A 12353-nucleotide genomic window follows, 5' to 3' on the forward strand; every position below is an offset into this window, starting at 1 on the left:
TAAGGGGAAAGGCTAGTCTCCCATTATATCAAGCCATCAGTGATATTTCATTGGTCATTAAAGGCTTTATAGACTCATTATACCATAGACACTAGATACTGTTATGCAGAAAAATAAATCTTACATGTTTCTGGTATGCTGTAAGGCTTAGCGTGCCCATGGTGAAAGAGAGATTTGTTTTTGCCCAGTCTTTCTTAATTTTTATTTTATTTGTTTTCATTCAAAGCCAAAGTCATTTTTAAAGTTCTGTATGTTGAAAACGGTGTTCCATTTAGAAAACACACGGTTTTCTGCTCTGTCTGACAATGCGTACATGTTTCTACAGAGGTTTTTCTTCATACAGCCGTGACATACACTACAGTTGAGCTCAACAGGGCCGACTCAAAAGAGATTTTACATAGTTAAAATGTAAAATGTAATGACCTTAAGTTGAAAGAGTGCTGAATGAGGGAGACCTTCACTAGCTTAGCACATAGTCTGCAAGAGATGTAGGCATTATGATTTTGAGATGGGATTTAGACTGCGTAGAGAAGTCTTTCCAATTACCCCATTAATTTACCCTAAAAGGGCCAATGATGGATTAGTGTAATTTAATAACAAATCATCAGACTTGTGGGTTGTTCCTGGTATGCAGTGATTAAAACCCCTTAAGGACACATGACGGAAATATTCCGTCATTATTCCCTTTTATTTCTGAAGTTGTGTCCTTAAGAGGTTAATACCTATCAAAAGTGGTGCAAGGAAGGACAACTGGTGACTCAGCCTCAGGGTCATGGGCACCCAGGGCTCATTGATGTGTGTCTGTTCCGATCACACAGAAGAGCTACTGTAGCTCAAATTGCTAAAAAAACAACAACAACTTAATGCTGGCCATGATAGAATTGTGTCGCAACACACAGTGCATTGCAGTTTGCTGCATATAGTGCTGTGTTACCGGCAGACCAGTCAGAGTACCCATGATGTCCACCTCCAAAGGCAGCTTCAGTGGGGATGTTAGCATCAGAACTGGATCATGGAGCAATGGAAGAAGGATACCTGGTCTGGTGAATCACGTTTTCTTTTAGAGAGGTGGATGGTTGGGTGCGTGTGCATCGTTTACTTGGGAAATGATGGCAGCAGGATGCCCTGTGGGGAAAAAGGCAAGCCCCGGAGGCAGTGTTATGCTCTGGGCAATGTTCTGCTGGGAAATCTTGAAACCTGGTATTCGTGTGGATGTTACTTTTTGTGTAGGTGGGCCTGAAAATAAGGGAGTGGTGGCAGTTTAGAAATCATGTCCTGATTTTTCAGCTTTTGCCAGCTCCCACTCTAGCTTTGAACATTTTGCCATTCATTCCTATGGGACCAATTTTGCCTCGAACGACGATATTCCGTGAACCATTCGGCGAAACGTTCCACAAAGTAATAGCACACCAATCGGGAACAATCCGCACGTTTTGGTATATTTTTGTCTATGTAGTGTAAAAACTGTGGGAGGAGTTAGGGTGGTAAATTTGGCTATAATAATAATAATAATATATATGTGAGATAACATTAAGTGGTCTTGCTATGCAAGAACACTTAATAATAATAGAGTGGTGAAGTCAGACACCCAGTGCAAAGTTTGAAATGTGAATTGACACTGGAAACCAGTTGGAAAGGTTACTCTACCGATTATAGGTCATATACCATTCATTATTAGTGGGTTTGGTCCTTCTCCTTTGGTCATTGTTGATAAACATTTGTAATACAGGTATCCTGGTAAATGGGTTTGTAAAACCGAATACTGTTGGCCACATATGGATATCTATAGATCAAAAAACCAAACTGTTTTGTTTCCCTGTTGGATTCACAAGTGAATCTGATTCAGTTTAGACACCAGCTATGTGAATCAAAGAACTCTACTTTTAATTTATTTCACATTAAAGTCCTTTGTATACTCTGAATATAGTGCTTCTCTGTATATAGTGCCTCTGTGTGTTTGTGTACTACCGGTATATAATATGACATGTGCGCACATACATCGTATACATGCAGTTCTTCTACATAGGCACTGGGTAATAGATGCTTGAAAGCCCTTGTGATCCCATTAACTCCTACTCACTGCTTAGGTCAAGAGCTTGAGATAGCCCTACGGTCTGTGCCAGGCTAATGGTTACTGTTTGACAGATGGCTTTGTAATAGGAGCATTATATGATGCCACCATCTGTGCTGTCCCAGACTGCAGCCTCTGGCGTCCAGTCCATGCCCAACTGTCCGATTCAGTCACCATTATTGAAGCGCCACACACATTGGCATTTAATGTCAGGTTGCCTTGGGACACCAGGATTGCAGAAACTGGACATTTCAGAAAAAAGATTTAATAAGGCAAATGAGTATTGGCATCTTTGTACAGACAAGGCATGCTAAATGTAACCGATTATGTCCAGGGCTTGAGAAGAGCTGAATTTGTATCCAAAATGTGGACTAAGCATGATAGCACATCACCTAAAAAGAAAATTAGTATAATATTCTTGTCTGTCAACGTTATGTACATCTTACTGTGTAATAAACTGTCACTCTGAAAGTACACTAGGATACTGTACAGCGCTACGGAATTTGCTGATGCTATATAAATAATAAAATAATAATAATACTGCTACTGATTATAAACCATAATTAGGTATGCATTAATCCTATAATTAAAGAGTATATTGAGCTTTTCAGTAGGAAATGCAAGGTGACAGATACAGTGTGTGTCAGCTTTAGCCAAAAATTAGCAGTTCCCTTGTCGGTTCTCCCCAATTTCCAGTTTAGTAAATAAACCCAATAACATCCGCTGTATATGTTACGTAGGTTATATAAGGAAAGGGTATTTAAGCTTGGATGTCTGTGACTTGTGATGACATGCCATGTGATTCTTTAATAGGAATTAGTGCCACCTCGCTCATCGGGAGTCAGAAAGTGATCTGTATCTAGTCCTTTGTCTCTTCCGAATGTAGAAAATGGATACTCATTCAAAAGCTCATTGCTATTGTTTGTAGGTTTTGAACTGTGTTTCGCCAGGAAAGATACATTTCCTCCTATTGTCTTACCAATTTTCCATAATGAGGACAATAACCAATATTTAAAAAAAACAAAAAACAAACACAAAGACGAGCAGATACACAGGGTCTATTAGGATGCATTGCCAAGCCCACCTGTACGGTCCAATAAAGGATGGACAATTCTGAGTGTTTTTCCAGGTCGCATACATTAGAATTCATATTATATTTTGGGTTGTGGTCCATATTCTTTTTTTTTTGTGTACATTGACAATCTCCTAGATCAGCATTTAAGTGGATCAGATGTCTTCCTGTATTTCTGGATCAAAATAATCTCCATTAAAAGGGGGTGTTTGTGATGCAACGAGCAGTACATGATATTATCTACTCCATATGGGTAGAACATGTGAATTGTGTGACTGCCAATATAGGTTTGTGTATTCCGTTTGAAGAAATGCTTTATTTGAACATCTGCCATTTTGGGAACATTGTATCCTATTACCTATCCTGAGGCTGTTATAGTAGAGACCAGCGGTACAAGAGTTAATTCAAAACCAGTGTCACCCCCCCTCCTCTCCTCTCAGTGCTTCGGAGCCTGCGCTGCTGCTATTCATTCTGCTGTGGCTACTGCTATCTCCATCACATCTCCCTTCTATGCAAGCACCTAAGGCAATTCTCCTGCTCTTAAAAGGAGCCCTATTTTTACAAACTGGAGCTACGTCCCTGTGGAAGCAGGATTCCTAATTTTCTCTCAGTACGGAGCATTTCTGATCCTCCGTAATCCCCTCCCCCTTCTTGCCTGCTTTTTCATTGTGCTGTCTATTAAGACAAGCATCCTCGCACGGTGTGCTACAGCCATTTGCATTTTAGCAGTGATTGTGCTGGGAACCTGACAGATTCGCTCTGTGACCAGCGTGTGGCTGTAACGAGGCATGGCACAGATTTTTATCCTGTGATGGAGATGACGGTCCGTTCTTGTGCTGCGTGAGCACAGGTGCCATTGATCTCCCATCCCTGGCATCACCACTGCGTGCTAGACGTTGGATTGTGGCTAAGAAGGACTGGCTGACTTTGCGTCCCCAGCTCCCCCCTATCTTCCCATCGTGCTGGATATAAGAGCTGGCAGCGGTGGGCTGCTATCCTCCGCACTGCAGATTCCTGTCCTGCTCTGGGCCAGGCACTGCTGTCTGGACAGTGCAGGAGGCTGGGTGCCGACCTGCAGGCTGCTGAGGATGGGAGGGACTGAGTCAGCATTGCAGCAGGGACAGGCCACAAGCCTGGGAAGTGAGCCTTCCGAAAACATGTGAGTAATCTTGCTTTCTCGTTGACACATGTCCAGCTCTCAGTGCGTTAAACTCAAGTATTCCATTAATCTTCTTAGAGATGGTGTCATCTGTTCTGGGACCTTAAATTTGCCTTTTATAGTGCACTGCGGTACGAATTGCTCAACCACATGCACATTGTCATTTATTCATGAACTTTGAGTGTTCTGGGAACCTAACCACGGAATTGGCTTACATACGGGGTCTTAGGCAGTGTTAAGACTGCGTTGCAATGTTTACCTACCAGCACTCTGAGGGTCTAACCACATTACTCTATTGTAAGCACTTTTTTTTGCCTTGTATTTCCGTCCACTTTTACTTTTTATCATTTAAATGTTTCTATATTTCCACTGAACAGGGTTTTGCAATATGTTGGTGTTATAAAAATAACAATATAGTTGATTGTGACGTATATTCCATTGATACATTTACTCACGAACATCATTGATTATTGATACGTCAGTCAGCTATTTGCCTCTGAGTGCGATTGGCTAGACTCTAATAATCTTTGCGTAACTTTTAGATTGGGTAAAAACGTAAATAATAATCCTCTCTTACACAGGTCGGCTGCTGGTGATGATAGGTATGGGATAACTGCTACTGAGAGGCTGCAGGTGTCTGTATTCCTCTTTAAATCCAATATTCTGCTAAGCTGAGGATGTAAATGCTAAACATAACCATTGTCTAACATCATTTACCTGTCTAAAGTTCTTCTCCAATTAGGATGAATTACTTAACTAGGAATTGTGCAGAACTACTAAGGGAATTGTAAATTTCACTCCCAAATAGCCAGCTGTGACAATAAATGCAATTTCTTTTGGTTGGAAGTTGCAATTCTCGGTTTAGTTAAAAACACTGTCTATTTGTATAAAACTTACAGAACCTTGGGCTTCGAGAATTGCTTTATGGAATTAAGAAATTCTTAGATTTTTATTTTTCTTCAATTTCCTTTTATTTTTTTTAAGCAGCAAGGTATCACAGCATTTATCTTGCAAACAATCTTTTTTTATTTAATTTTATTATTATAATTAAACTGCCTGTTCCTTATCTCCACATTCTTTTATCCCTTTTGAAAAAGGCCTTTTATGTTTCTCATGCATGCAGGAGAGAACATTTTCTAATAACGTTCAAGCAGCTGTTTGGCCCATGGGTCTGTGCCAGTAAAGCTTTGCCGTGTCCTCAGGCTTTTCCTTTGGAATATTCTCTGCCCGCGTCCCTTACTGTGGCCAGACAGCACCCCCTGCTATTTTACCTCTGAACCCTTTCAACTGTAATTAGCGATTTGTGAGGCACATGGGTTTCCTGTCATGTTAAAGCATGTGTGTGATTGCTGACTGGCATCGAGTGGTCACATAGGAACCCTGGTGTCTACAGCTGAACATGGGTATAAATTCAAATGGAATGCTATTGTCTCTAGGGATGGATTGTGTTTCTTGTTTAGCAAGAAAACACAGGGTAAAAAATATTTTTGTATTTTTTTTTTTTGTTTATATGAAAATTTGTCTCCACACATTTTTCCCCCCCTCTTTCACTTCCTCGCTGCCAGATGTCGTTCATAAGAAAATCCTCAAATAAAGCAATCAGTCGAGTTTCAAAAGCTTTGCAATTCTCCCACTTGGTCAGAGAATCATTTGTATCACTCTTTCTATTCCATTCATGGGTCCCTATTCATTTTCATAGAGATACAGTTATTTGTAAAGTAAATATGCAGTGTCCTTTTACAGGTCTTTTGATATACACTGGTGAAGTTGTTAAATATGACTGAAATAAATAAATGGGATACGTTTGTAAATTAGTGGACTTGGAAATTGTTTGTTTGGATCAGTGTTTTACAAGTAATGTAATGTAATTAGAATTCTTTTAAAAAAAAAATTCAGTTACTAGCTGTTAAGCCTTGACGACTGTAGACTGGTACAAGATGGCTGCTCACAGCTACCTTATTGTGATGATTTTTATTCTCTTATATGAAAGGGTTGCAACAGCACTCATCAAAATGTCTGGTGGCGAGAAACACTGCACCTTCTAAAAAGGAAATCAAACAAAATTTATTTAAAGGCATGTGTTCCTTTAATTTGTTTACAGAGATGCAAAATATGTACTCTAAAGGCAAATGCTGGCATTTAGCTAGACATTTAAAGTGCGGATGTTTTACAGTAAAAAAAACCCTGTTGGGCACTTGTAATGTCAGTGAACAACAGAATACGTCACAACAGCATCATAAGAACAGACCAATGAGGCTTATCCTCTAGCTCTCCAGCTGCGGAGTACTGCCTATCTCACGATGCTTAGCCAGTAAATTGAAGTTCTGACTAGCTTTTCCTGTTGGAACCTTTAGCAAATATGGAGCTGATCACGAAAGGCTCCTTTGGCCAAGAACTCCCAAGAGGTTTACATCTCTATTAAAAATGAGAATAGTCAACTCAGGAAAATAGCAGAAAATGCTTTAGTCTGTAGATGAACTCAGCAGGGTTGCTGGTCAACAGACATCCCATGAGTGTAGTGCAAACTGTAAAGTCATCTTATTTTCTGAACTGAGTTCAGGTATTGATTGTTGCCTCCACTGAACTCCCTTAATACGCAGCTCTGGAAACTTAAACGTGCATCCAGATTCTGGGTTTTAAATCTAAAGGGCCCAGGATATCACCATATTGAATATTATAATTTAAGAATTACAATTTAAAGAATGTGCAGTGCTGTACGTTGTCCCTCTTCTGTTGGCATCATTTTGGGCCTGTTATCAGGCACTTGGGGGCAATTGTGAGTCAGAGTGGTTGGGCGCTGGGTCCTGCAGAACAGATGCCTATGCGTTTTGTTGCATATCACAGATCTAAACTAAGCCCGTGCCAACCCTGTACTTCTAAATGAAATCAGTTCTATGGGATCTTCAAAAAGACCATTTTTGTTTAGAACCTGCAATGCAGAGACCAGAGCAAAATAATGGGTGGAAAATAAAAATACTGTAGCCAATAAGGTTTATCCAAACCCCAATTATGGGCAATTAAAAAATTCGAACACTGAAAGGCATCTCAGCTTTACATCCTTCTGATATTATTTAAGTGTGTTCTTATAACATCAAGGCATCAAGGCACCACGCCGAGCGCAGAAACTAGCGGAAGCTAAATTTACCCTTCCTGTTTAAATACCAATATATTAGAAGAACTGTTGTATCTATGTACTCTTGTTAAGTAAATCACAATATAATCCTTTAACTCTTTGAATGGTGGAACAGTACGCAACACATTGGTATTTTATGGCTATACTGTGAACTGTGGAGAAATGACAAAAAAAAATCGAACATTTTAAGACAAACTATTCATATTGGAAAAATATACGTTTGGCAATTTTGACTTAATTTTTTTTTGTCACTTCTCCACTATTTATTGTTCACTCAAAATTCCCCACAGTGTAAACTCTCCAAATACCTCTATTAACACTTACGCAGGTATGCTTTCTGCCCTGTGACACTTAACTTGGCAACTGTGGTGCGGTTTCTCAATTCTGATTGGCTGCTGGGTTAGTATGGGGAGAGTGCTATTTAATAATATATTTAATGTTTTTGTCTCTGTGGAGCAGAACAGACAGTAAGGAAAGACCCAAGAATGGTAGCCAGTCATTAGAATCCTCTTGTCGGAGTCCCTTGAAGCCCATGGGACATTATGGGAAGTTTCAAGACATACGCGGCATATTCAATAATCTCATTTTAAAAGCCAGGATTTGCAGAGGCATCTGGAAAAAGTGTAATGTGAAACAGAACCTCTTCCAAGCTCCTTAATTAAATGAATAGAAAGTGCAGTTGGTCTAATCATATTGGCAGGAAGTTTGTGTGATTACCTGCTCTTCGTGGCTGAATGAAGAGAGGCTCAGAAAAGTTAAAATAAGAGTGTTTACCTGATCCTACTTGAAGGCCACATCAAGATCGCATTAATCCATCCTTTCCTTACCCTAGGCTCTAATTTAATTAGGAATTCATTACATCAGGGGAATATATATTGAAGACAGAGAATTGTTCCCCAGTGTGTAGTTTATACGATGGTGGGATAGTTTCTGTCTGTGCAGAACATGATTGGCTGCAACAAAGTTACTGTAATGAAGACCGATATTACAATCATTGCTATTTATATAGCGCCAACAGCGCTTTGCAATATTATGAGAGGGGTGATTTAACTATAACTAGGACAATTACAAGAAAACTTACAGGAACGATAGGTTGAAGAGGACCCTGCTCAAACAAACTTACATTCTATAGATATGCAATGTACGCTGTGAGACGAGACATGTTTCGGAAGATGAAGCCGATATTGCTGTTATGTTTTATTTAAAATCTAACTGTGTTTACATTGTTTTTTTGCCTTTAATGGTTTCTGCATACGGCTGTTTTGTGCTCACCCTGTTTGGGTGTTTGTTAATGGGAAGCCAGTAGGTCAGACGCTTCTACCAAACTTGTATGTTCTGGCCTCGGGCTATCTGGAAAATGTATTAGTTTTACTGTATTGCTGCAATCATTTAATAGATCCCAAAGCTACACAGCACATGGTGCTTCCTATAGCCAGCGAATGGATTAATGATTGTGACCGAAAAACACAGATCTCATTACAAAGAATCATATAACGTTATGTACGTCGAGATACTTTATAACTGCAGGAAACAAAGAATGGCAGGATAAACTCTGTGAATGTATTTTACGTTTTGATTTGTTTTTGCTTACTTGAATATTTTTAGGGTCTCCGTAAGTCTAAAATGGTAATCATGATTTCATTAAATCGCTCACTTTGCCCACGGGACCAAACACCCTACGTCTATGATGAGCCCTATCGTGCTAATGCGGACACGACCTTTCTGGTCTTTCTGTAACTTGACTTATCCTGCAGTTTGATTTTATAACAGTGTAGTACTGCCTGCAGATGAATTAAAACGTATTTACCCTTGTATTTCCACCTCTGCCTTGCATTCTCAGACAGATGTTCGTTAGAGGGTTCATAATAGTGCTGTCCAGCAATGTGTAGAATTCATATGCAGCCAGGGAATTCAGTTAGTCACTTCAATTTGTATAGGATCGCCCTATGATTAAATTGTTAAATTGCTCTGGTGGTATGGGAATTTAACACTATTCATGTATGTTAGTATTGATTGTACAGTGTATAGCTGTCTGGTAAGATAGGACAGTGTGGCATTCGTAGGGTACAATCTAGGGGCCTTTTTTCCCTTTCTCAGTGATTGTCTTTTAAACGTTTGTATTGTTTGTCCAATGTTCTTATCAAAACCTATTACAGTCTCATTGAAGTGGTTATGGTGCTTGGAATCCCTAGGTACCGTTCCTCTATTCGGTGGTAAACCATTTTCTAACTGAGTGTCCCCAGGATTACGTGTCGCTGTACCCCACTAGGAATGTAACTAAGCTGGAGTATAACTCTGCATTAGCCATGCCGATTCAAACCAGACATGGTTAGCTGTTATAAGCTGAGAGTACTCAGCCGATTCACTCAGCCTACCACAGCTTGGTTTAACAGGGAGGTTTTAACCCTAGCAGCAGAAAGGGACCAGGCTATAGTTTTTTGTGTTTTTTTATTCTTTATTTTGGTAGTGCAGAAAAATACATATAGACTTGTCGTGCCTCAACAGCAACTGATCAGAGATTTAAGATTTAAAGCTTGGGGACTAGGCTATAGTTGCATGGGAACACTTATTCTGTGTTAAACCTGTTTAAAACCAGTGTGACGGCTCCAGTGGACTCTAGACACCATAATCACTTAAGTGAGATGATGTGGTTGTGGTGCTTAATATCTGTTTAAGTTTGGGTTGTTTAGATTGTCACTTTTATTCTGTATTTTGACAAGAAAATAAGCTTCCAGTGAAGCTAGTCTTTGGAAGTTCTTTTTAACCCTTTGAGGACCAAAGACATAATACTATGCCAGCCTTTAACCCCTTAAGGACACATGACATGTGTGACATGTCATGATTCCCTTTTATTCCAGAAGTTTGGTCCTTAAGGAGTTAAGGATCCTATATCAAAATTGAGCAAATGTAAAATAAGCAGGATATATCTTACTAGCATAGGGTCTTTAGGGACCACATTGCATTAGATTTAAGGGTCTATAAATGTGGCCGTTAAGGAGTTAACACAACAGGTATCCGCCGTCTGAATAAACTATGCAGTGGAAGCAATGGAGACGTGTACAGAGCGGAATGAACTGTGATAATAATGTATATTTTTAGTGAAGTGAGAAATGTCACTCTTCATTGATTGAAACCGGTGCTGTGAGATTCGCACCCCCTGTACCTCCTGACTCCTATCTCTGTGCTGATCTCAGCAATACATGGAACACTTACAGCTAAAACATCCAAAATTTGAACTGCCAGCGCCCCTACTGTTTATTGAACACTAATATAGATGTAAAAGTACAGACACATACGGTTACATTCATGCAGGTGTCATATCTGCTGGGGGGTGTTACTTGAGTAACCATCTACCGCAGGCTTTTATATAGAAAGAAGAACCTTCTTCCTGAAATTGATGTGCCCTGGGCCTTTTCTTTAAAGCAAACCGGCCGCTGTGAGATACTGGGGTTATATTCTGCACATGCTAAACCGGTTTGCTACAAATGGATACTCCAGGCTGCAACACAACCAGATTATTGAGATAATGCATTAACGAATGCAAAATATAGCTCGTAAAAATTAAATAAATAAAAGGTACAGACCCACCTTATCTTCAGTAGCAGATGCATAGACCAGGAAGTGACTGAGATCTCTCTCCATGCTAGTCCTCTTGTTGTTTATAATGGGGGCTGGGTACGGATCCCATAACCTATTGCTCATTATGAGTAATTGCATGAGACTATCCCTTAACTGCCCGCATACCTGGGGCAAATGGAGAAAAATGCAACTATATCTATATATTTTTCTTTTAGTTGTCTAACTAGTAGTGTCTAGAATTTGGATTGGAGGCAATTGGAAATGTGTTTTATGTTTTTATTTGTCATACGCAAGGAGTTTCTAAAACTTCTTTGCAGTCACTGACTCATCCGACACCAAGAATTGGCCACTTTTTTTTTTTTTTTTTTAATAGATCTCACTTAAAATGAATTAACACCTAAGCTCAATTATTGTGAATTATTGAGGATTGGGCTCCTTTCTGTTCTGTTTAAAGATTTGTTGCACATGGAGTATCCCGTCTAAGGTCAGCTAAAGAGTATTCACTCAAATCAACATGCAGTATTCTGCCTTACAATGAGCAATGTATTCAGCAGGCCAGATAGACAGTGTCAGTCTCCTTAAACTTACACCTGCCTTCTTGGATATTTATTTGCCAGTATTTACCCAGAATCCTTTGGCATCCAGAGAATCTGGAGTTCTGGTTAAACAACAGCAGGATGTCTCTTTTGGGCAGATAGTACAGTGACTAGAATGCAATGTCCTACCTAAAGTGTCCTTGGCCTCTAGAAATTCTCATAGTAGAGAAATGAAAAAATAAATAAATATAAAATACATATACATATACATATATATTTTTTATTTTAATTTTTTTTCTTTCTTAAATTTGAAGCTGTCTCTTTTAATATACTATGTATTGGCCAATTGGGACGCACTAAGCATGATAACAGCAGGCAAGACATACTAGCAGCAGCCCTGGCATGTACGAATGCGACGACAGGCATCCCAGGAAGCCGTTCCTAGATTGTCTGGCTCAATATCCAAGATCTAGCAATTGACAGGAGCCACTCTGGGGGCTGAAGACAAAGCTCCAAATGTATATCCGAATTGCAAACATAAATTATGATACAAAAATCTGTGAAAGAATAATAGCTGCACACAGTAGTACTTCACAAGACTATCTCCAAACTCCCACAAATTTACTGTAAATTCAAGCACCTCTGGAAGTGCTCCAGAGTGTCCTTAGCCCCATGGTGTAGCCACCTGACTCTTCTCAGGATTTATGTTATAATTTTTTAAAACATTTTTTATTTGTCTGCAATTGTAGCACTTGGACCTTTGGCCTCAGCATGTGGGTTAGTGTGTGATTAGGAGCATTCTA

The 12353-nt window shown here is 39.5% G+C and overlaps 1 protein-coding gene across 5 annotated transcripts in view; it reads left to right on the forward strand.

The window, feature by feature from the left end:
- TACC2 (transforming acidic coiled-coil containing protein 2) overlaps window positions 1-12353 on the forward strand; it is a 113675-nt gene that overhangs the window by 68182 nt on the left and 33140 nt on the right. The gene's annotated exons all lie outside the window — the stretch shown is intronic.

This window comes from Pelobates fuscus, chromosome 10, assembly GCF_036172605.1.
Source record: "Pelobates fuscus isolate aPelFus1 chromosome 10, aPelFus1.pri, whole genome shotgun sequence".
Classification (NCBI taxonomy): Eukaryota; Metazoa; Chordata; class Amphibia; order Anura; family Pelobatidae; genus Pelobates; species Pelobates fuscus.